This window comes from Halichoeres trimaculatus, unplaced genomic scaffold, assembly GCF_033239565.1.
Source record: "Halichoeres trimaculatus isolate MK-OKI-2021-1 unplaced genomic scaffold, fHalTri1.1 fHalTri1_scaffold_3, whole genome shotgun sequence".
NCBI classification, from domain to species: Eukaryota; Metazoa; Chordata; class Actinopteri; order Labriformes; family Labridae; genus Halichoeres; species Halichoeres trimaculatus.
The window spans coordinates 14,123,838-14,149,883 of NW_027437181.1; the positions used below are offsets into that span (position 1 = coordinate 14,123,838).

General features: G+C 40.5%; 1 long non-coding RNA gene across 2 annotated transcripts in view; it reads right to left on the reverse strand.

Moving 5' to 3' along the window:
• LOC141787995 (uncharacterized) overlaps positions 1 to 22,933 on the reverse strand; it is a 293,794-nt gene extending 270,861 nt beyond the window's left edge. For both annotated transcript variants that reach the window (XR_012598099.1, XR_012598098.1), the window contains exon 1: positions 22,735 to 22,933. This is a non-coding gene — a long non-coding RNA (uncharacterized LOC141787995). The remainder of the gene's footprint in view (positions 1 to 22,734) is intronic.
• Positions 22,934 to 26,046: the final 3,113 nt, after the last annotated feature.

Consider the following 26,046-nt stretch of genomic DNA (forward strand, 5'->3'; position numbering starts at 1 on the left):
AAATAAGGATATCTGTATAATGAGGAACTGTTGCCTAAGAGAGCAGTTTGACATGATGAACTGACTTACAGTGCTGCCAGGATCTGACATATTTGAAGTAGAAGGTGAACCTTCATGGAGTTAATGGTGTGCATTCCTGCAAGCAAGCAAGAATTATGTCAGGTGATGTCTTTCAAACTTATAAGATTGGCAAAAGGTTACGATGCAACGTTTTCCTGTGGCATTTGTAGCATAGTTGGAAAAAACCTTACTAACCTTGTAAGTTTCCTCTGACTCCCTCTAGTTGTAATATGCATCTTTCTTTGTGTTCTTTAGGATCATGTTCCATTTAGTTTCAGCTACCAGGATGGCTTTAACCTTATTCCTCTCCTCTCATCGCCTCAGGGCAAAAGGTAAACGGAGGATTCTATCAGACCAAACCCCAACGCTGCAAAAGGCTTTCAACTCCACCAATTGAACTCACACACAGCAGAGCTGTCAAGCTAAGCTGCTGAGCCATGTGAAGGACCAGTGAGGGGGAAGGAAAACGCAGACGCCATTACTGTCTGTTTATGCCAACAGAAGAGGGGAGCAGGGGAAAAAACAGGGTCATTGAGCAGGACAGAGAACAAATTGTGCTGCGATGCAAACAAAGAAAGCTTGAAGGGGTATATCGCTGGACCTAATCAGGTGTAGTAGTCTGAGCGGACTATGGTCATTTTAATTGTGTTTTTAGCAAACCATCTCTCATGTCTAAGAAAGTGCAAAAGTGCACCCCCCTACATAATATCTATTTCCCACCCTTGCATAAGGTATACTTTAACACTAATGAGGGGTTATTCCGGTTTCCCATATTTCAAATATGACCGTAGAAATACTGGGTGTTCATACTAAATGTGTGCTAATTTACAGATTGTTACACATTTATAAGTTGTAAAAATCCCTTAATCAGTCTAAAAACTGCAGGAGATCTTCACAAAACATGCTGAAATAATAAAGTCATCACATGACCCTTGACCTATCCATGCATTTTTTTCTTTTTTGAGTTTGTCATATAGCTTTATTATCCTCAGGTGATTTTTTTTTTTTTTTGTCAGTAAATACACAGTGGCTATAACTAAAACCCATGCAAAAAGTGAGGTAATACAGGCAAGTGATATTCACAAATGAATTATTATTGCAAAAACTGTCAAATGATTTAGGTTTTTTTATTGTACAAAAGCATGGCTTTAAACAAAATATCACTTTGTAAAAATCACTGAAAATCACAAGATGAATCTTGTGGAGTTATTGCACGAGAGGTTTAATCAAGGTAATAACAACTGGCGTGCCCTTGCATTTTATGTGTGAAGTGTGTTGTCTGAGGACAACTTAAAGTTAATTTTCATACAGAGAAAACATGAAAAAAATTCATCCATTTTATTTTAGGACCAAATTATATCTATCTCTTATTTTAAAGTGATAAAAAAATAGAGTTTACAGTTTTAATCACATGAGATGGCACTCAAGACATGGTTTTGGATAAGTCTCTGAAAGAAACACACATACCAACAAAAAAAAAAAGACAAAAAATCAATGTTTCAATCGCCCCCTACTTTTTAGTCTGTGCATTCAAATTTGTCGTTCTGCCTCAGGGCTTCTAGGAAAACAAGGCCTGTTAAGAGACCGTGTCCAGACGGCCTTCTGACTCTGCAGGAAAGCAGATGGTTTTTAATAATGCCCTACTCTCAGCTTCATGCCCCCCAGCTAGCCAGCCGCACAAATGCACACACAGTACATATGATCTCTCTCTCTCCTCCCTACTCTGTTTTTCACATACACACATGGACACACACACAAACCCTATGCTAGTGTTGCCAGGTTTGCAGCTTTCCTGCCAAATTGGGTTTTAGTAAAAAAATTCAGTCATGGACTAAAGGGGTACAGTTGGTGCCATGTTATTGTGGTCAAAAAAGGGTCTTGCTGAAAGATCATAACAAACATGGTAAGAGGGCACATTGACTCTTGAGTTTTGTATCTGGCAACCCAAGGACAGCGCCAGCAGCGCTTCCTGCACATGGGGGCATCACAGTGCTGGTACTGCCTGCAGTCACAATACAGTGTCATACATGGAGAGAGTGAGAGAGAAGACATGAGAGAACAGTAGAGAAAGAGCAGTCAAAAAAACAACTCAGATACCATGTGTCTACCAGCAAGGAGTACTCAAAGCTGTGTAATGTAGACCAAATTACCAATATAAGATTGTCCTTTTCAACTGATCTTATTCAAGCTCTTAAGACATTGACTTTTCATCAGCACCCATCAGCTTTTTAAGCCATCACCTTCCTGTGCAAGTCTTCAGCATTAGCGGTACAGAATGTCCAGCAGCTACCATGGATTAATCCTCATATAAGGCGAGGGCCAGCCTCTCTATCTCTCTCTTCTTTCTCTTGGCGTGGCGAAAAGCAGAAAGGAAAGTGAAATATGCCAAATATCATGCACATTAGCGAGACAGCTTTTGAAAACATCCTGCGCAGATGTGCACAGGAAGGGGTAGGTCAATGTCATTACCTGTAGCTGCTGCATCTCAATCTCTTGAAGAGGCCATGTTTGTAACAGTGTTGAGTAACAAAGCGGACCACATGATGTGTATTACTTACAGACTGATGCACTAATACAGAGTCTTATTGATCTGGGAGAGTGTTGTGATATTTTTTCAGGGTTTTGCTTTAACTACAGTTTACAGAGATGCTTCCTGTTCTTCTATTTTGAGTGTGGTTTATTTATGGCATAAAGAGTCTGTGTAAACCCTTGTAGACCTGTAAAGATGACTGCCCCCAGTTCCCCCGGCCCTTGTTCCCCATACATATGCAACTGTTATTGTATGGTTCTGGAAGGGATGAAATGTAATCACCCCTCAGGGATAAGTAAAGTATTCTGTCATCAGGCTACATTAAACTGTTTATCTGGAGTTGAAACTATGAAAACCTTTAGGTGTCATTCTATAAGACATGATCTATGTTAGACTAAAGAATACTTTTCAAGTGTCAGGTTTGAAGGATGAGCATGAGGGTATCTGGGCTTTCAACCTTGTGATGTAGTTTTTGGCAGAATGCCATTGTACATTCAGACTGCTACTTTTATCTTCCCTCATCTGCTAAATAAATCAATAAAGCCTGTGCATTGTAGTGCACACCTTGATTTATCTGTCAAGGAAGGCAGGAATTTTTATATTTTGTGCAAGAAAATTCTCATCAAGACAAAGAACATGATTACCTAAGTTCAGTTTATTCTATCTTATCTGCTATGCATTTAGTGCATTTCCTAATAATTACTCCTAAAACAATGAAGGTTAAAGTACATTTGTTTATTGCATAAGACTGCCAGGACTGTGCCCTCTCTTTGATGCTTGTATATTGTGTCAAATGGGATTTGAAATATAGTTTTTGACAAAGAATGGTGGGTGAATAAAGTATTAAATGCGTAACATAACCAGCAGCACTATGGATACCAAGGACAACATCGGTAGTTCAAGCCACACAAAACACTAAGAACCCAAGGTTGAATTGGAATATATTTTTCAAGAAAGAAATCCTCCTGCATCCATCCTCCCACGCTCATTTACATACAAAAACTTGTCTCTGCCGATCTAGTTAGACAGCCAAATGTCGTCCCAGGCGATAGACGGCTCCCATGTGTTCAGCCCAAAATACGCCAATCCATCAACGTGGCTGCTGGAGAAGGACGTTTCAAAATGCTCTTGAGGTGACTCTTTCGCCAAATTAAAACTCTTTGACTAATGTTTCTATTAATTACTATATCTCACCGGGATGACATTTAGACTGAGGAGGACATGCTGCTCATTCATGCAAGAGCAATAAGTTTATTAAAGATTAAAATCAAGGATATATAACAGAGAATCAGTCTTTAACAAGATCTGCCTGAAGCTTTTCTGTCCTGAGGGGAGCAGTGGGAACATGTCATGAATAAAGTCCTGTTAGGCTGTGAAGTCTTTTATCTAAAAGTGCCTCTAGCTCAAGGAAAAAAAAATAAAAATAAAACTTCTCTGTGAGTGATGGGCCCAAAAGTGTTGGCTTCACAAGTTTGGTCATGGACTGCCAACATATTGTCACAGTCAAAACCATATAAAAGAATTTCAGTTTGTTTTTTGGGGCAGAGGTATTCTGGACTCAAAGCGGGGAAGGCTCGGGTGAAATTAATAGTAGCTTTTAGCTCAGCTGTTCCAGATTCCAGTATGCTGGATCAGTGGCATTACTTACTGGGACACTTGCATTGGATAGAGCCATCATCAGTGCTATTCCTTATGCCTGTGTTTTCCCTGCACGGTCGAAATGTTTGCTGGGAAATGGGCCTATTGTATGGTGATAAATCAGGGGCTGTGCTTGCCAGACTGAATCAAGCCAAAAAAGAGAGTACTGGAAATCTTTTTTTTTTTTTTGAGCCATATAATCTTTATACTCCTGGGCTCCTCCTGTATTACTTGGAACAGGTGTTTTACATGGACAGAGCTGTGCAGAAAGTGTGCCAAACGCATCAGAAAAAAACAGCTGAGCACACATTTGGTCCCTTTAAGACTGAAGGCTTATATGTGTCTTAATTTTACGTTTATATTTTACCACTCAATCTTGGTCTATCAACCAAAGTAGCTTTGAATTAAAATGTTTATACAAAAAATTGTGCAGCAATTACAAATTAACATTATCAATATCAGCTGACCCCCCAGCTCTGTTTTTGCTTTCCAAATGTCAGGTGTCATTACTTGTGTTTTTGGTTGGGGTCCATTCAGTCAAAAATGCAGTTCAGATACAGTGGCCAACAAAGTCAATGGATGTGCATTGGTCACACAGTCTTCATATAGTAACAGATGCTGCAGACTATCAATTAAAAAAAAACAAAAAACGTAAACAAAGACATGCAAAAGCCCAAGACAACAGCATAAGCAATCAACATAAAATGTATATAAAAACAAATAATGAATACGTACATCTAAAAAATGCCTTTAGCAGTACTGTTAGCTGACTCTTTCTGACTGTTAACCAGTTGGTTGGCTCTTTTTCAGACATTTTTTTTTATAGTAACATATTTCCTGTGATCCATTGCGTTTCTGCGTTTCCACCTCAGGCCAAAGCCTTTGGAGATCAGGCCACTGATGTATAGAGAAATAAATTAAAAAAAAGTAATTGCAAAACACTGCCAAACCCCTAGGGGGCAGTAAGACAACAAAAAGGGCCATTTCTAAAGGTCTGGGAACTAAATCAGGCTCTGCAGCTAAGTATAACATTGATTTAAATGAAGGAAGTAAAAAAAGATTTCAGCATGTTATCAATAAACGTTACTCTTTATCAGCACCACAATATCCTGATATGAGATCTTCCCTTGTATGTACCCTCTGGGTTTATACATCTTTGACTTTGCATTTTATGTATTTTCAACACACTTGTTATTAATGAATTGATCTGCAGCATGTTCTTCAATCTGCAGCATGCTTTTGTTGCAGTTATTTGGACTTTAAGCATGCATGTACTGGGTCATCTCTGAAACTGATGTACATTTTACCCCATCAATCAGACCATTGCAGATCAGTTAACCTTGTTTGCCATCATACATGTGACCCGGTGACAAGCACACACACAATCGTCCATTAATTACACTCCATTTAGACTGCTTTCTTTTGTATGTTGTTACCATACACTGGTAAAAAAAAAAAAAAGAGGAAAAGATAGAAAAGCTCAAGTGTCTTTGAATTCTCATGAGTGAATATCTGAATTGTCACAATAAACCCCTCAAACACAAAACTAGCAGCAGATGTCTCTGTAGTGTGCACAATGGTGTCATCCTCCCTACACTTATGCCAGCAACAGGAGCAGAGTGTTGTGAAGTAAGCGAGCATCATCACCTTAGGTGGTCTTCAGTTAAAAGAAATCTTTGCTGTTAGTTTTACACTCTTGAACATTCACTTCCAGTTTTCTTTATGGTTTTGCCCTTCAGTTTAGACTCACAGAGATGTCAGCATTAAGTGAGCAGTGTCTATGAGCTTTTACTACATAAATCAGAGCTTTCTGAGCAGCTTTTCATTCATTCCTGGGATACAAAAGATTCCCCCTGCTGTAGTGACTCTGCATAGCCAGATTTTGGCACAACCTGTGGATTCCTCCCTTCCTGCATCTGCTGCAATGTTTGTTGTCAGACAGCCAATCAGACGAGACAGGGCATTCAGAAGATGAAAAGTAGGGAGGGGGAACAGCCATTCTTTGTCACTGCCCCTGACTTCTCAAAACTCCTCTCGGCTACACAGTGGAAGCAGAAGCGCCTGGGTGGCAACAATTGTTCCCTGTCCAAACATGCCTATTTTACAGTGGGTTTTTTTTCTAGCAGGAGATGACTGACAACCCTCACCACCCACTCTGCACTGTTTCAGCACATAATGATGTGACTGATGTGTGTGGATGAGCAGAGAACGTCGTCTGGTGCCGGGCTGTCAATCATGCACAGATGAGCTAAACCCAGAACAGGATGGGCAGTTTTTCTTTTGCCTCCGAGCTTCGTCTGATGTTCTCATTAAACATACTCATAATCTGCTGACCACTCTGCATGCACATTTTGTTGTTGTTATTTCAAAGTAGCAAACATTGAGTATTTACAAATTGAGCCTTTGTTGTGCACTTGCACCATATGAACTAAAAAAGCTTCAAAATAAAGTAAAAAGTATCATCTGGTTAATCACCAACTACATTCTAATTTGGAGCGTCTGTGTGATTGGTGGCGTGTGATATGACAATCTTAGATCGTAAAGGATTAGAATGTGATGATAGTCTACCAAAGCACAGAGATCGAAGAACCGGCCGTAATGCACATAATATTCTATTTTCCCTTTCACAGTGACCAATCATATTCTGCACTGATTCTTTTTGGTTCTTCTGGTCTACACTGCAATTTGAGTGTTCATAGTAGTCTAAAGTTTAAATCTTTGTTTTATGATTTTCAGTATTTCAGTGTTTGTTTGTTTTTACCTTGTGCAAGATAAATCTTTTGCACAATTAAATGAAAATTGGCTTAAGTGAAGTTGGGTTTACAAGGCTAAAGTGCACTATAACAAGAAGTTAAAATTTGTTTTTGATAGGACTGTTGTTTAAAACTTGACTTTCTTGATGTTTTGCTATATAAATTGTAAATTTAATATTTATTGGATTTTAATAAAATAGTGTGCTACATCAAAAACAAGTTGAAGTCACAACATCGATATGCTGCCTTGATAAATTAGGTGTTGCGCAGCAAGTGTGCACCTTACTTAAAGGATAAGTTCGGTTTTTACAGCTTTTACATTGTTTATAGAATGAAGTAGAACAAAATACTCACCCAGAGGGCTTTCCTGATCCAAGCAGTGCTTTGGAAGATATTTAGATCCAAAATCGTGCAGCAGACGTCCGTATAACGGGATCCATCGGGGCATAGACAGCGCTGCTCCTAAAACTGCAAGAATCGTCCAAAAACGTGTGTTTTTCACCAATATTCCATCATGGTCCGCTCCAAGTTAGTCCCCTGCGGCAGTCTGTGTCACTCCAGACAGCGCTGTGTGGCTGTACTGACCTCTGAACTGACAAAGACTTTGTTTACCTTTGCCCCTCCGCGCATGCGCAGTACTCTCTGGAGAGCTGACTCCACTTTCTCCTTTCTTTGAGGGGCAATCGTAAACAAAGTCTTTGTCAGTTCAGAGGTCAGTACAGCCACACAGCGCTGTCTGGAGTGACACAGACTGCAGCAGAGGACTAACCCAGAGCGGACCATGATGGAATATTGGTGAAAAACACAAGTTTTTTGACGATCAATGCAGTTTTAGGAGCGGCGCTGTCAATGCCCCGGTGGATCCCATTATACGGACGTCCGCTGCTCGATTTTGGATCTTAATATCTCCCGAAGCACTGCTTGGATCAGGAAAGCCCTCTGGGTGAGTAATTTGTTCTACTTCATTCTATAAACAATGTAAAAGCTGTATAAACCGAATTTATCCTGTAAATGTTGTTTTCAAGTTGATTTCCTTTTGAGTAAAGCAAAACAAAAAGAGGTTATGAACATCAACATTTTTGTTTGATTTTAATTTTACTTGGCACAAGTTTGCTTAATTGTTTACCTAAATTAAAAAAAAAAAAAAAGATCTTTTATCTTTTTTTTCCATTCAGAACTCTGGTTTTAAATTAGTAAACTGTTTTTATACTGTTAAAAAACTCGCAAAATAGTCTGAATTATTTAAATTAGACAACGTGATAAAATCGTTATTTTGATTTTGCAAAAATAAAATCATGCTAGGTTTTTATTTCCATATCGCACACCCTTAATTGGTAGCCTTTTAAGTATTTCTCTGTTTTGTTCCAATAATTTCATATAGTTTCCAGCATTTGTTGCACACTAAAATTATACTCAGCTTAAAATTAGAGAGAGAAAACTGCTCAGTTGATTTAAATACCAGGGAGAGGAGATTTTAACTGGTTGTGAACTAGACTGAAATCAAATCTTAACCCAATAAAAGGCCAACAAAATAGTAATTTAAAAAAAACAACACTATTGTTGACTTTAATCATACAGTTAGTTTTAATGCAGGTCACTGCTGCCACTGTTAAGTTACGAAAACAGTCTTATTTGCATTTTCCATGCCAGTTTTTTCTTTGTTTGTATGTTTTAAACAGATCAAGAAAATAGCCAGATGCAAGATGAACATTCCAATAAAGGAATCTTCCAGCTCTTCCTCTGCTACCTTGTATCAATCTGCAAAAATGACACTCTGAACATGTACCCTGATACACAAACCCTCTGCTCCATCAGGTAGTTTTCTCAGACTCAGAGAGCATATGATCCCTGCCACTGATGGATGATTTACACACAAAAAAAGTTCAAAAGTGGCAACTAGTGGGTGCTATGCAGCCACTCTGCTTTCAGTGCTGTCAAGGCAAGAAAAGAGTGCAAGTGAAGACGAGGGGCAAACAGAGCTGCCTACAAAGCAGCATATAAAGGCAACAAAAGTGCAAAAACTGCAGTTCCCTAAGTGTCCACTTGAAGCTGATCCCAGGAGCTGTATACTAACCTAATCAAGAAAATCAGCAATTTTCTTTCTTCCACAGTTTTCTGGGGGGGGGGGGGGGGGGGGGGTTGTTTTTGTTTTGTTGGTTGTTTTTTTTTTACCTTGTATGGGGGTTGAATTTCCCTTTGACTCAACATTATAAGATGCTCGGGTTACAAGTTTTGCCTTGAGTGTGACATTGCTGACATGGCTGACAGGCAGGCATGCTGTAACTTTTAGCAAGGAGGCCAACAGTGGCTCAAGGCCCACCTCAACTCCACCTCTTTGCTTTCTGTTAAGTCATCCAAAAGTTGTGTTGAGGCAGCGTTTTCGCCAGAAAGACTGACATCAAAGGGCAAACAAACTTGCACAGAATCACTGTGATTGTCATGCAAACAAGTTCTGATTGCTTGGTTGATCTAGAGTGGGACAGGGGAGTTGTATTTTTTAGAAGAAAGTGGTGGGTGCCCACAGATCAGACACATTTACTCAAAGAGGCCTTTCAGTGTAATGTTGGTGTTGTGAAGATCAAAATGTTTTAACAAAAACTATAATAATGAAATAATGTTGCCAGCTGCTGCCTGTAGAATCAACAGTCTGAGTTTTTGACAGGAAATAACTCGCACAAGTACGGGAAAGGAACAACAAAGATAAGGTTCCACTTAATGCACAAGAGACACAGAAATTGTCACAAAATTAAACTTTTTTCCCAGAAGCTCCAAGAACCCAAATGACAAGAAGACAAAAGATATAATAGATGTATTTGAGTCTGATTAAGTAATCTTCTACAAGACAGCATAATTGAGACTGTTGTACAATAAATATTCACATATCAGTTGTGTGGATATTTGACAGGTCTGGTACCTGGAGTGCAATGAAACAAAACAACTCCAACCAAAAGGAGGACGTGTACTGAGGGGATGGCTTGAGCACTGAGTCTGAAGGGGGGGGAAACTGAGGGCTTGATGAAGGCTGTAGACAGACAGAGACAGATACACAGAAATCTAAAGAGAGAACAGAAACTAAAAAAAGGGAGAGAGGGAAGGAAAGGAAGGAGGGAAGAGTTTAAACCCATCTGCTGTCTGCTGCCTTGTCATTTCTAACCAGCCAACCAGTACCACAGGTGGCAAACGGAGGACTGTTACATTTCAGCATTCATCAGACAGAGTCCCCAACCATTACCAAGCACGCATGCACGCACGCACGCACGCACGCACACACGCGCACACACAAACACACACACACACACACACACACACACACACACACGCAAACTATCGTCTATAATCTCATTAAACGTGCTTTTAGCAGTGTTGTCGTAATGGAAAGTTAATTCTTAAAAAAAATAAATGCAGCACATAAAGAATTTGCATCATGTTGTGAACCCATCATCACATAAATGTCTTGTAAGGGGCCTTTACCCAATTAAAATGAATAACTCCATGCAATAGCCCTTCAAACACCGTCATTATCCACAGATTTAAGCAGCACATTAGCATGCTTGATAAGTGCCTCATAGTCTCCATAAATTACAAGAGAAACAGCACTTCCATTCAGCAGTTATGTTGCTTATGGTATGAAGTGTCCTCTCTTGTGAATGATCTTGATTTGCTGTGGCCAGCGGCCATGTGGACACAGAGACACTTCGTTAACCAGATCATCTTGGTTCAAGCTCTCTGCGTTGGCAGGTAGAGTCTTGGCTCAAGGGGGGCCCAAAGGAGCCATAATTTCACTGATGCCTGCACCCACAAGCCTCTTGTCTGTTGATTTAAGCCATTACTCTGCAGCTCTAAATCAGCATATTCCTGCTGGCCACAGACTTGTGCAAGTTGTAGTCTGCTGTATTTCAATGCTCCTCTCGAAAAAAAAAAATAAAAAAATAAGAGGAACATCTTGTTTCCTGGAGCCAGAGTGCTGTCAAAGTAAGAATCTTTCTAATCAATGGTGGCAAAGCATTTGTCCAGAAGGCCATTTCATTTAACTCCCATGTTAGAGTGAGAAATGGAAGAGAGATAGAGTGGTTTCCTGCTTTGTCCCTGTAGGGGCAAAAGTACCACCAGTCAGCCTTCGCATTTTAACAAGAGAGCACACCAGAAAAAATTAGGTCGGCGGAAGCCAAAAGTCTGGTAATGGCTTGGACTCATTTTATTTGGAGCAGTGTCGAGGCGGTTAGCTCTGTGTGCCACAAGGATATTTGAAAAAAGTAAAGTAGGGAAGATTTGGGTCTACCTGGACCTTTTCTTTCCACTTTCTATTTTTTTAAATTTCTGCTTGTTGATGTGATTAAAAAAAATTAGACAAAAACAACTCTACTAATTCTGCCACAGTGAGATCCTCAGACACTTGTCTCTGTGGGATGGATATTTCTAAATACAGACACACCAAAAATAACCTTTAAGCTACTACTATTCAAGTTAGGACTCATTTTTAAAACATCCATGGAAAGGGAGGCCTTTTTGTTCTTTGTATGTATCATTGAAAGATAGTTCCTGCCAGCTACTGTGTGCACATTTTGACAGGTTCTGCTAAGCTGAATGATCGTGTTTGAAAGAGGCCCAGAGGAATATTAAACATTGATGACTGATAATGCTGAGTTTAGCATATATTTAAATTCATGAAGTCTTTTCACAAATGGTAAAAGTTCAATTAACCCAAGACTCCACAATAAAAAGCATACTGGTTGTGAACTTCTTTTTCAATGACTCTGGTTCATCAGTTCCACTGGTTCAGTTTGGGGAGCTTCAACACAAAGGTAAGTGCTGGCCATCTGTGAAGCTTTAGAGGTGCATGGTGTCCTCTAAAGTGCTGAACTTCAGCTGTAAGACAACAGGAGGAGGGTAACAGGGTGATGTGAGAGAGCAGAACCCCGGTGCTCCATCCAACTGGCCAACACAGCAGGAGTGCTGGCTGGTGGTGGCCACAGAGTTTCTTCATTCGACCTTTAACCAGGTGGCCAATGAAGTCAACATCTCTTTCGAGGGGGGTGGAGCACTAAAAATGACAACACAAACAATAACACCCTGAAAAATAAGGTCCACACCCAGAACCCTGGTAGAGTGTCACCAAAATTTCACTTCTTGCATTTAAAGCCATCCAACAAGGCTTCTTTATCTGTCTTCTTTCTTTTTTCTTCTTTGCTAGGTGCCGCCCTGTTGATTGTGGCTGCCTGTTGCAGCAGCTGTCTCTTCTGTGTTCGTTTCATGTATTTTTTTTCCTCTCTTTTTCAGGTCATCTTTGTATTTGGAGTGGGTCATTACTTTGAATGGAACGTTTGTTGGTCATGGACACCAAGCTGATTGTGTCTTTAGTGATATTTTTGCTGTTTTTGCTCCTGTGCTTGTCTGGAGATCCTGCATGTGGCCATGTCTGTGTTGTTTGCATGTGGGATTGGCTGTTGGTGGCCTGTGGCATTTTGATGCTGACTGGTGTGGGGCCCGGTGTGTTCCCACAGGGTGGGGAGAGGAAGGTGGGGACAACGTGCTGGTTCTGAGGTACAAGCTGGGAGGTGGCGATGTCGACCTGTCCTTCCAACCAGCATTATTTGGAACATAAGCTCTATCTCCCATACGATGGACAAGCTAGCCGTGCTGGCCCAGTGGTGGAGGGGGTGCCGGAGGTCTGAGTAGCATCATGCTATTTACAGAAATGGCTAACAGAGCTAACACCAGACACCAAGACCACATTGAAAGAACTTCACCTGCTGAGAGCAGATAGGATATAGCAGAGAGAGACTGAACAGGCTGCTGAAGAAGCTCAGTCCTGGACCCTGTGGAGGTGGAGGCTGGTTGACTGGAGAATGATGACCATCATCTATTTTCTTTTGGACCTTTTTGCACTTTCTGGGCACTTTCTTACTTTTGTTTTCTAGACTGCTGCTGTGACTCCTGAATTCCCTTGAAAGAAATAATAAATACAGTATTTTCTATTCTATTCTATTCTATTTAGCTTATTACATATTACAGACCATATTAGTCTTTATCATTGACAGAATTATGACATGGATGTCATACCTACATCTCCTCTGCACTTATAAATTACACTGGTAAGGCAACCTAGAGCAGATCCAAATACAGAGGCAATCTGGCTTGAGTAACAGCAGGATTGACGCCACATCTTTTATGTTTTGCAAAGCGTGCATATTCGCAAGGGGTGATAAAATGTCAAAGATAGGTGTCTGATGTTTTATCACAGGTTGAGCAAATTAGAGTTAGTCGCATCAGAACTGTCATATCACATCTCCTTTTAGCATCCAACAGTGCTTTCAAACTACCACCCAACAGGCAGTCACCAAAGCTCTAAAAGTTTGGGTTTCACCTGAGGAGAGTTGTTGTACCATATATATATATATTTTTATACCTTTGTCTTCACCAGAGGAACAACACATCCATCAGGATTGGTATCGGTCAATACTCAAAGCCCAGGTATCGGTATCAGTATCAATATAAGGAAAGTTGGATCGGTGCATCCCTAGGCACAAGCAGAGGAGCCTGTGTAGAGGCAAGCAGTGGCTATTTTTGTTTACTTTTTTCCTAACACATTGTGAACAATGACGCAGCTGTGGTGGTGTTGACAACAGACAATTTCTACCACTATTCTCCCCACATTCATCATGTTATGATGTTTTATCCAGATTAAATGCTTGATTCATGCAAATGGAGGTCATAATCAGATGACTTGTAACTGAGTGTTTATGAAAACTGTTAAGTTGGAATTTTGAATCAGGATGATTGTAACCAGGTCAAAAAAAATCTTCACGTTATCACCGCTTTTCTGCCAACCTGCAGTGTTTTTTTAAATAATAAAAGTGAAACTGCTTACACATATTCAATTCAAAAGGTCTGACATGGTAAGGGTGTGTTCTGCTGAAATTATCTAAAAAAAAGAAAGAAGTAACCGATACACTGTGGGATGGAAGGGGATGATAATGTACACCAAACCAAAACAACATTAGGAACACAAAAAAAAGCATTTGTACTCTGCACATGTACCCATTTACAAATCATGGACAGCATGTTTGTTTTGTTTTTAATAACAGACTAAAACCTGGTGGAAAAAGAGACGTGAAGAACAAGCATGGGGGCACAGCGATAATGGGCTGCATTAGCCACATCTGCAGGGAATAGGCCTGCAGAGAGACTACTTGCTCAGTGAAGTGTAATCTTCAGTGGCTTGGCCCCTGTGACAGGCAGCACAGTGAGTGGTGTGGGTGGGGCCGCTGAGGCCTTACACAAAGCAATGAGTTTCACTATGGCAGGTTGGGGATACAAATAACACACATGCAGCATAAACACAGGGGGAGGGCATCGGAGCGTGTAGGAGCCCAGCATGAAGGTAGATCAGTGGTGATATAGCGAGAAAACTAGATGTTGGAAAGGTGGACTGTGGGGAAATTGGCTGGAGGGTGTGGAGGGATGAGAGCGAGAAGATAGTAGCTCTGCGTTGATAGTAAATAGAACAGAGCTGAAGGAATGCAATGGGAGGAAAAGGTTGGGATGGGAAGATGAAGAGGATAACTGGTGTAAGGAGAGGGAAGTAGATGAATAAAACAAAGGTCAAAGAGAGGATGTATGGAATAAATAAAGACTTCATCAAAGATCCTGAGAAGTTATGACACATCTTGAGGTTTTTCAACAATACCTGGTTGAGAAGAAATAAACAGTATGCCTATGAAATGTGCGTCAAAACAAGATGTGTTTCATTTGTGAGAAGTAATAAGAAAATATCAACCCTATTGTTAGATTACAGGCTTTGTGATTGGTTATTTCATGCCTCACAGGTAGTGCATTTCGCTGTTCCTAGATGTTTATTTTTTACTTTTTCCACTATTCAGGAGTTGATGTGTGAAGAAGGCTTAAAGAACACACAGGAAAGTGACATAGTAGTTGACACCTTTCACAGTGAAAAAGGATAGGTGTAAAACATCGCAATCACCTCTAATTAAAACATAGAACTGTGTCAACACATATTGTTCGAAACAGGTTGTCTAAACGGAGGGTAAATATCTACATAGGGTGGAATTTACAGTTCAGTTGTGCTGCCTTTGTTTCCTTTTCAAGTCATTTCTCATTTGTTCTTCCTTTAGCTATATTGGCTCTCAGATCCACAAGCACTTATGCACTTAGCACACAATCAAATCTTATCCATCCATGCATACCACCACACATCTGTTTTAGTTGATGACAGCCGTGCCTGAACCCATTTGACCCATTGACTTGAGCGCAGTATCATTTGTCCTTCAGGTGGCGATTGGGCTGTTTACGAGTTGCAGGTACGACTTCATCCCTCTTTTTTACCTCCCTCAATCTTTACAGCCCCGTAGGTACCTGACCTTTAAGAAAGTGTCTGCTGAAACGAAACAGGGAGAGGAATAGAGAGAGGCTGGGGAGATGTGCGTACACCCCCTAGGGAGATGGACAGACTCGTAGACATGGGAAGTAGTGGCACTTGAAAGCAAATGGGAATCGAGATGGAAATAGAGGCACATCAGCAACTGTTTCCTGCAGGGTAGGGAGAAGTTGTTTGGTGTGCACCACTGAGGTGGAAATGTGAGGATGGCCTGGCATGGTGGGTGGGCAACCACTTTTTCTTTAAAAGGAACGAATTAGAAAGATTTCATGGCTATGGAGATTTGCTTTTAAGTCCTGGACAGCACTCTGTTTGTCCCGATTCATTAGCAGTCATGGACATCAGGAAATAAATTACATACAGCAATTAGACCAGAAAAAAATCTAAGTGGGACTGCATCTATGCTATGTAACAGGGTTATTCAATTACCTTTTTTAGAAGGGCTTGATTTGAAAAAGAAATGCTGAAGGGCCAGTTTTCTGTTCTTAATGAGAGAAGTGAAGCTATTTTTTTATAAACACAAAGTTTCATTTGGCATCATTTTGATTCAGTTTGACTCTCATTAATCCCCAAGCCTGAAAAGCCTGGGTTAAAAGGTTGTGAAATACATTATTTTAGTGCTTCACAGCAGATATGACTAATGAATGAGATAAACAGCCTAAACTAATGAAGTGATAATGTGATAATAAAACAATGTTCTGATGAACCATCAGATGTTGACTCTGTATGAACTGTTTTACAGTTACCAGAGGCTGCAGCATTTGTTCGAAGAAATTAATTAAGACCTTTAAAAATATTTTTCAGATTTACATATGTTTATGAATGATTAAGGCTTCTTGGTATTAATGGGTCAGATTAGGCCAAAAGGCTCCAAGTTCTAAAGATCTGCCATGTGACATCAGCAGTAAACATATATCCCACACAGAACAAATCATGTGTCCTTACTGGTATCTTAAATAATCTTTGAATAACATTATCTGTTCAACATGCCAGTTTTAAGTAAAAGATAAAAGTGTGAAGCAAAACCCACTCAGGAGAACAGAAGACTCCATCGTCAAGCAACCCAATTAATTAAATTGCAACCAGCTTGAGATACAAAGATGATTACGATAAGTTTTGACGTAAAGATCATTTCATAGATTTGTTTTCTTTATTTTCTTGGACTGCTAAGAAGTTGTAATCTTGTGATTCAACAGTTGGTGGACCTTTAATGGTAACAGCATTCTGGACAGTCAACTTTTAGGTAAATTTAACATGAAAGTTCATGTTTTTCGCAAATCATGTTAAAATTAACATTTTCACTCACAGTAAAGTCTTGAAAAAATGTTCTTTCTCTGATGACATTCAGGTGTAGAAAATGCACTATGTTCTTCTCACTTCACTAGTCTGCTGCTGAAACTCAGTCTGTGATTGTATTTTTTCTTCAGTTTGGTGTCGTCTCTTTTTCTCAGCTAACTGTTTACTGATAATATTGGAAAGTAACCTTTAACCACATTGTCAGCAGGGAAAGGTAAATTAGACTCAAGAAAAGTTCATCATCTTATGAATGTGAATGTAATTTATGTGTTCAAATACCAATCATGTAAATCATGAGTGGATCAAAATGCGAAATATGTCTTTAAAATATCAAACGTTTACTATCTAGTTAAAAAGCAGAGATAGGCCTGTCACGATAATCAATAAATCGATTAACCGAACGATAAATAAAAACATCCTCGGTAAGTTTGCCAGCCTTGATGAACTGACACGTGCATGCATGTTTGTTTTCATCCACTCTTTCGACTAAAGAGGCTGAATGAGAAGATGGCTCACTACGTCCATCTTTCCTAACATCGGGGTGCATAGGTTCTATAGCAGATATATAGCGGTGTGAGCAACTGTCAAAAATGCGATCTTTGGCATCTTTTGCGACGGGGCTGCTCGCACGTACACACGGAGAGAGCTGAAGTGAGCGTCCTGAGGGGTAAGGAAGAAACACACACTAATATGAGTGATGGCACGAAAGATATGGTTCTTAAGCCGCCTGCCACAGTCCCAGTGTGGGAGTATTACTTTTACTTTTTTATCAGAATGAACAAAGTGTGAGCTCATGCTCCAACGAGCTGATATGTCGCATTTATTTAAAAATAGTGGCGATGAAGAAGAAGAGGGAGGTGCAGCGGAGCCTTGTTCTTTGACAATCCGCTCTTACTGAGGCTTTTAGTCTGCAAAGTAAATAGAAATAAAAGCGCCAAATGGTGGGCGCTCAAAGACAGCTACATTGCCAAAGAAATGCAGCCCTACAAACTGGTTGAAAGCCAGAAATGATAAAAATGTTTGACAGACAGTACGGATTGACTGGGAAAAGGTACATGTTACAAACAATTCAGGAACTGTATAAACTCCCTTTTATTTAGGCTATAGTTTTTATTGTTGTTGGTTTTTTTTGAGTTTCGTTTTTTTTTTTTTAAGGCAGGGTCTATGTTTTATTGTTTTTGATTAGTATTAATTATTTTCATTGACATGTATTTTTTTTCTGAAAGAGAGTCCATTTCATTTTCATTGTATTTTTTTTCTCTTTCTTGTTTGTTAAAATTATTATATTTTTTGTTTATTTTATTTTAAAGCTCCTGACCTTTTAATTACAGTTAAAAACGCTTAAGAAATTAAAGTTTCTTGCTTTTGATATGGTGTGCTCACTTTATTATCCCATTTATCATAATTACATCAATGAAAAATGGAATAAAATCAAAATAATATTGACAATAATATCGTTTATCAGCAATAATATTTTGGAAAATCATCATCCAGCAAAATTTGCTATCGTGACAGACCTAAGTAGAGACAACTAAAAATGGACTAAAATATTTTTTAAAAAGTAGGATATTTTGAGCAAAAGTACAGATTCTTGCCCAACAGCTACAATAAGGTATATCAGAGGCCAACAAATGCAAATGTGTTGCAGTGGCCTTAAAGATTTTCATTTGAAGGCAGAAAATTCAGAAAAAAAAACGCAGAAGTTCTTAAATCATGCTGCAAATAAAAAAAGAGATTGGTTTAGACAAGCAAAAACAAACACCTTTGCCGCAAGAATCTATGTGAAAGATTCAAAGTCAAAATATCTTTAAAAAACTACAGCTCAAAGTGCACATGTGAACTGATTTGCAGATGTTTGAAAAACATTTCTAGGCTTCTGTGGGATTTTTGCCCTTGTTTGTTGACTTAATGTATTCATGAAAAGAAAATACATATCCAAAGATCACCTTTAGTATTCTCTCCCAGCCTCCTACAGCGCCTCTCCTCCTTAACCAGCACAGACATTTACTATGTATTGCTTGTAAACATCTGATTAACACTGCTTGGCCTCACCACCAAACAATATTACAGCCATATTTGCATACAAACAAACATGTCACGTGACTGAGAAACAATCCTTTACAGTAAGAGCCGGGCACAAACAGCAGGAATGGTTCTCCTGTAGGTAATAGAGCGAGGAAGGTGACAGATGAAAAAGCACTCCAACTACACACATGGCCTGATGCCCTGCATAGAGGAGTATACATCTTCAGTGGCTGGTGACACACACATTAAACACACACAGACACACACTGTTTTTTACCTGGTCATGTGCAGTATATCTCTGTCTGTCTCTGAAGCACACACTCTAACACGTAAGGTGCAGGCACAGAATGACAAAAGCTGATGACAGTGGACTTTGTGTGAAAAGGGGAACAATTTCTCCTCATTGAGGAAATCCAAAGTTGCTGTTATTAAATTCTAATTTCAGCGCAGCTTGTTCCCGTCAGCAACATTACCCTTCATCTCCAAAGGGGTTATTGATTTCGGGTCCTAATCTACAAATAAATATATTGTCTGAGTTTATTTTTTCCATGCTGTCAGCAATGTTAAAAAGGACACAGCTCATCTGGCTGATGGATGGGAGCAAATGTAGCTCAGGGCCTAAGGGTGCACTGCAAGTGAAATGTACCTTACAACACACACAATCACCCACACACAAACATACACACACTCAAACACACATAAACATCCCCTCCAGATGGGTCCCCCCTTGTGAGCAGTGTGTAGGATCCAATTATACGTGGGCTTGTGTGAATGTGTGTGTAGGTTGGGGTTGGAACAATGTGATTCTTACAGTTTTAGCGCTTTTTTTAACAGCTTGTTTACATGATTGTTTTGGCCTAATTTTGTAATAAAGTAATAAAAACTCACATTGAAAACAGATTTTTCCTTGAAGACTTATTCTGCTTTAGCCATGCTAAAAAACAAGCCATTGAGGCAAACGCTAACTTATTATTGGACAACAAATCACACAGCACCTCATATGAAGCTGATGGTTGTTCAGGCAACATGAAGCAGGAAGGAGAGAGTAGGTCAAGCAATGTTGAGTAATTTGGTAGGTCAAGGCTGTGGGTTATTGTTACCATAAAACAGCCTAATGTACAATACAGCCTTACGACACCACATTAGAGTTTACTGTTAATTCATCTTGTACTTTTATTTTTGTATGCTTCCTAAATTGCTGATTTTATTTGCATTATTGCAGCTCTGAAATGTTAAAATCTTGGTCAACCGTGGGGAATGCTGTGTGAATAAACCTTATTGTTATTCCATTTATATTACATGTAAACACGGGTTTATAGGCAGGTGGTTGAGGAGCAGAGAACGAGCCGGCCGGTGCTATAAATGAAGGCCATAAAGCACAATCACTGAATACGTCCCCATGCTTTTATCTGCAGAGCTTTTAGTGTCGTTCTTGCATCGCAGAGGACACCACTGCATTTATGATGCCTGCTAGTGCAGCCCGCTGCAAGTTTGCAGGGGGTTTTGATGTGAACCATTTAAGCCTACATCAGTCGCTCAGCTGGTTCAAACCACTTGAGTAGAAAGCTGCCACAGCATCAGGTTTGTACTCGTGCTTTTAGACTTAGTGTGGGGTAAGAGGCTGAAGAACATGAGAGCATAACAAATGTTCTGCTATTGGGTAATAAAAAGCATGGATTCTGATCCAAAAATTAGCAAGGACATGAGTAATTAGTCAGATTCATGAGCGATATTCTCATAAATAATAAAGAACACTTGCTGCAGCCATGTTGAGTCCCTTCTTCCTGCCACCAGACTATCACGAAGCACACAGAGGTCAAAACTGAGCAGAAGTCCCTGCGGGAGCTCTCTTTGCCCTCCGACCTTTAGGTGCTCCTTCCTGATGCTCATTCCCCAGAGGTGTCTGATGAAGACAAACCCAAGTGGTGTTGTATGCAAAGGCGAGAGAGGAGAAGTGTGTGGGAAGGAAGGGACAAGGAACTTGAGAAGGTGAGAGAGGACAGAAAGTGCTGGGAACAAGTGTCGGTAAAGGAGAGAGTCAAGGAGAAGAAAGGCAGGGGAGAGGAGGAGCGGGAGGAGAGCTGGCCATTGTGGGGGTGTATTAGGTGAGCAGACAGGAGAGAAGAGGGGAGGAGAAGAAGTGCTCGGAGAAAGAATACAATGAAGATGAGGCTGCATTAGCGGCACGTCTAGAGCCAATTACTCTGCCGCTGCTGCCCCTCTCTCTTGTCTCTCCTCTGCCTCCCCTCTCTGTCCTCTCCTCTCACTTTCCTCTTCTCTCACTTTCTCTATCTGCGCTCTAACTATCCTTGTGCTGTCAGCAGCAACAGATCCCTAAATGATACCGGTCTGCACTGGCAGGTTTTATCTTCCCGTGCTACAATAGGAAAGAAGGATCTAAGGGGGAGATAAGATAAGACCAACCAACAGTGACAACAGCAAACACATAATGGTGATGCAAACACAGTGCTTCACTGCCATCTAGTGGTGGGCGGCTCAGGAGGAGCCCCATACGAGGAGGCCGATCATTAGTTACAGGCAGTTGCATTACAGCAGTGTGATCAAAAAGCACGTCTGAGAAGGTGTTTCACAGATGAGTGCAATGAGAGACGTAAGGTTGTGAAATATGGGGTGCACCTGTGCTCTGCAGGAGTTAGAGTGTGTTTTGTGTCTGTGAGTTTTTAACAATCTTTCAAACCGAATAAAGCGTCCTGCTCACTTCAAACTAATGAGTGTGCCACTCTGATTCTGGAATTTGAGAACATTTTTGTATTATGAGGCTTTAATATTCTCATAAATTACTGTTTTCTACAAGGGAGGATCAATCATTAAATCCTTAGCACTCAACAAGTATCTCATTATCAATTGGTCAAGCTAACATTTTAAGCATGTAAAGGTATCACAGTTAACATTTATGAATCTCAAACCAGTCATTGCAATATCTATGTATTTATATCATGGAAGAAAATTTAAAAGAGACATGGTTTTGGTCATTTTGTCTTGTCCTGGAAAAGAACAACACAGTCGAAGTGACAACACTGAGACATTTTGGGTCATGAGGATTTTTTTTTTACAGGTGTATGGCTCAGATTGTTGACAGAAGGCTGCAGGAATTACTCACTAGTCTCCATACTGATGTAGAGGCTTTGGCTTGGACACAGAGTCTACAAGCTGGTGGCTTGTCAGACAAAAATGAACAAGAGTACACACAGCAGCCCTGACAACAACTTCTCTAACTACTGAAACACAGGGAAAAGTTTTTGGGAAAAGCACTGATTTATTATTATTTTTTTTTTTAATTCAATATTGTACAACTAACTGTAACTAATTTATATTGGTACAACTTTTTTAACATTTTTTTATTGATTAGACAGAACATGTAGGGAACTAAAAAATGTTCCTTCACTATATAGAAAAAGAAATGTTGTGGAGCGTTTTCCTGAAGCTCCTCTCACCTCGATGTGCAAAATGGTTTGACTTACTCTGCAAGAGGACTTATCTGACTGCACTGAAGAACCACGTGACTGATGCTGAAAAATCACAACTTCATGAAATTGAAAAAGAAGCCATGAGAAAGAGAAGGAGAGAAAGGAAGCTGAGGGAAAGTTTAAGAAAGTTTCAAAAAGCTTGGAACTCAAATTCAGATTTGAGGTCGTTACATCAGATATAGTAGTTTGGGCCTAGTGTGGTCTCTTTGGAGCAGTGAAGTATCATAGAGCCAAGATAATCGATCTTTGATCATATGTATGTTAACAACCTGTATGCAACAAAGACATGTGTTTGAAAATAGGGTCTACGTAAATTTTCGTTACTTGTTGGTAAACATAAATTTAAACATGTCTCATCCACCTTGGCTCAGTGTCAGTGGGAGGGCAGGGGCAGCGCACAGCCACAGCCTCTAACCGTGACAACATGAACACATTGAACAGCCCAACAACCACCTGCAGCTTCGCGTTTCTACGTGGGAGAGACTTGAAAAGCGTACACCTGACTTGGCATGTTAGCACAAGCTAATCACTGGGTTATGTGACACATACCTGCTCAGTAGAAAGCCGATCATGTCCTTTATCGTCCCGAGCTGCTCTCCAAGTTACCGAAAGCGAGTAAAAGTCTAGCCAATCTTCACCCTCGTTTAGGAAAAGGCTTTTAGTTCCAGTTTGGTTGTGTTTTTCCATTTCTTTTCCGTGCGACCACTGCTATCCTAGCCGCTTCTTCCACGCGTTAATCAACGCGCAAAGTCACTTGCGCACTGAGCGCTGTGATTGGCTGATGTCACCACGCATACTCTCCGTCCAGAAACGCCACCATAGGCTACAGCCAAAACAGAGGAGAGCGGTTTGAGGCATACAGAGGCATTAAGAAACATGTTTTAAGGCCCAGAAGTGATGAACGAGCAGGATTATTCCTGTAGAAGTTGGCATAGCATTTAGGAAAATCCTTCAGAATCTTCTTTTAAGAATATATCCCCGTCTGTTGAGACAATCAGACAATGACCAACCCTGAAGGGTGACACGCTCTAAGTTTAAGTCAGGGCACTGGTGTTGCTGCTGAAGAGATGCATATAGCACCTTATACGAAAAGTAAACTTGCCAGATGGGGATATTCATGCCTTAATTTAAAACGGTCTCTTTATTATCTTTAAAGACATCAAAATAACAACAGCATCAAAACGCCCTGCATACCACTGCAGCTACTTGTCATCCATCTAAAAGCAAGTGTTTACTTGAGGGATTTTCTAACACATGCAGAACTAGGCAGATCAATTCAGTGTACACTGCTTTTACTTGTTCGGTTTTAATTAGAAGATGTTTTTAGCAACCCCAAATATGGAACTCATCCCAGTGGATGTTTTGGTCAGTGACTTTATTTGCATACAGGTGCTTGTGTCCAACAGTCTTTGTGGTTTCGTGTGTCCAGGTGTGTGTGTGTATGTGTGTATCTTTGTAGAGGTGGAGGTTAGTAAAGGTGCAAAGAGCTGGAAACAGATAAAAATAAAATCAAAGGACCAGTGCAGAAATAATGGGACATCTGGTCCAGACATCTGGAGCCAGAGGACTTTTAGGAGCTTCCCAGCATCGTCTCACCTTGCGGGCAAATTAGCAAAGTGAGAAAATATGGCAGGGGTAAACGATGCTGACAATCACACAGAGGGAGGACGGTTGGGATAGGTTACTTGGGAATTCATCATTTGGAGGTCTTTTTTTGTCTCACAGTTACAAAGTGTGATAAAGGATTGACAAGGAAGGAGGAGAAAGGTGTTTGGAAGAAGATGAAGGTGTCAGTCTTCTGTTTCTGTAGTGAGGATGGATGTATTTCCTCCGTGTTAGCATCTTTAAATATTTATAAAATATGGCATTTCAATTTGAGAATATATTGATCATTTTTGTGTTAGTGCAACAGGTCTGGAAAATCTACAAGTCTGAGATTTTGACACTAAATCTCAGTGCGGCACCATTACTAATAGCCATTTGCTTTGGGAAGACATTGTTTCAGGTATAGGCTGTATTATAGATGATTGACAGCTCTCCTCTGCTCCCAGACAACAATATACACCTGACAGGCAGAAATCAACATCCACTAAGCTGTCTCTGCCTCTAGCTTTAAAATGATATTTTATGAAGAAAAAGTGTGATTAGAAAAAAAACACTGCAGCTTCTGCCGAGATGTCAGATGTGTCAAAGATTAGCTCATGAAACTGGCCTGAGAGTAAATTTGCATTGAGGGCCATACAGTAGCAATATCATGGTTTGTTTTATAGATTGCACACGTGGTCGTGCATGAGGCAGTGAAGTAGAGAGCCCTGTCAGACAGACAGAAAAGAGACAGAGAGGGAGAGAGAGTTGGTGTCAGATGTGATATTGATGGCAAGCCTGTGTGCTCGTCTCTTGTTTCCCCTTGGCTTAATGTAAGGTCACAGTGGAAAGGTGGGACAACAAATGCCACCAAGTCGCAGTGACAGCCTGACCCCTGGGAGAGAAAAAAATACCCTCTTAATCAGATGCCCCTCTTCTTCCCAAGTGCCTCGTTCCTACCCAGCCTCTCCTTTCTTTCGTCCCATCCAATTTATCTTTACTTAACCTTTGCTTTTCACCATATATTGTCCCCAGTACCACCAACTGCTTTGCCTTCCTTGTTCCTTCCCCCCTTTCTGCACACTTATACATGTGCGCTGACACACATAACGACACAGAAACAGATGCACAGACTCTTCCTCCCCGGCAGTTTCCTCGGGCTTTCGATCGGGTGTCACAAATAGGTAATAAAGATGCCATCAAAGGGACACCAGAGGATCCACATTCTGCTTTCGTTCCATCCCACTCGTTACTCTCTGGAGGTTTGAAGGACATACATCACCTGGAGAGTCTGCTGGCATAGAATTATGTTGTTTAGCGCAGGCTGTTCCCAAAAGCATAACACCCATGTGTATGGAGAAAGAGCAGGAGGCATACTGTGCAAATACAGCTTGCATGCTAACCGCGGCGCAGACGTTTGCCAGTAAGTGCAGACCATTAAGTAATCTGAAATATAAAGAAAAATGCATCTTGGAGGGCCCGGCTCCGCATGCTAACCACAGAGGAGGCCAGAGGAAGAGAGGCATGGAGAGTACAGGGAGCACATACTGTATTTATTCCACTCTGTGCCTTCTCCTCCTCAGACAGTCAGATAGGCTCTGCCCGTAATGTCTACTCAGATATGACCTTGAGCGAGTCCATTGTCTCCCAGGATCTTCACTCACACTGTCACATCAGACCACTTCAGTGTTCTCAATAAAAACAACACAACAACGGCATTCCAATGATGTATCGCTGCACATCAGCTGCATTAGCAAACAGCTGGGGCAGCTTTGTCATTTCCAATTATCAGAGCAGTGCAGTAAAGTGTCCTCAAATGTCTTCCCTGTGAAATCTTTATGATGCAGCCTGTATTGTTCTTGTCTCTGGTTTTTACAGGAAATGACATTACACAACAACTGTCTCTATAAACCCTTTAACCTATAAATCCTGGAGACAGGCAGATAACAATGCCCGTACGTGTATCATTAAATGGCAGCTTACAGGATTCCTGAATCAATTTGTTTCAAGCAGAAGGGAAATGTGCCCTGATTTCTAAACAATCTCATACAGGGTAGGGCTTGTGATATCCCTGCATTAACAGTTTCATATCTGGTATTTTGTACACCCAAAATATGCTCAGACTTGCAGTGGTGACCTTTAGCACACGTGTGTGCTGTGCTCACCATGTGACTTTTACCTGACAACTTTAGTTCTGTGCCTGCAGGAATTATCTCACCTCCATGAGTGCATTTTGTTCACAGCACATGATGGGACCTGGTTCTGCTTCAGCAAAGA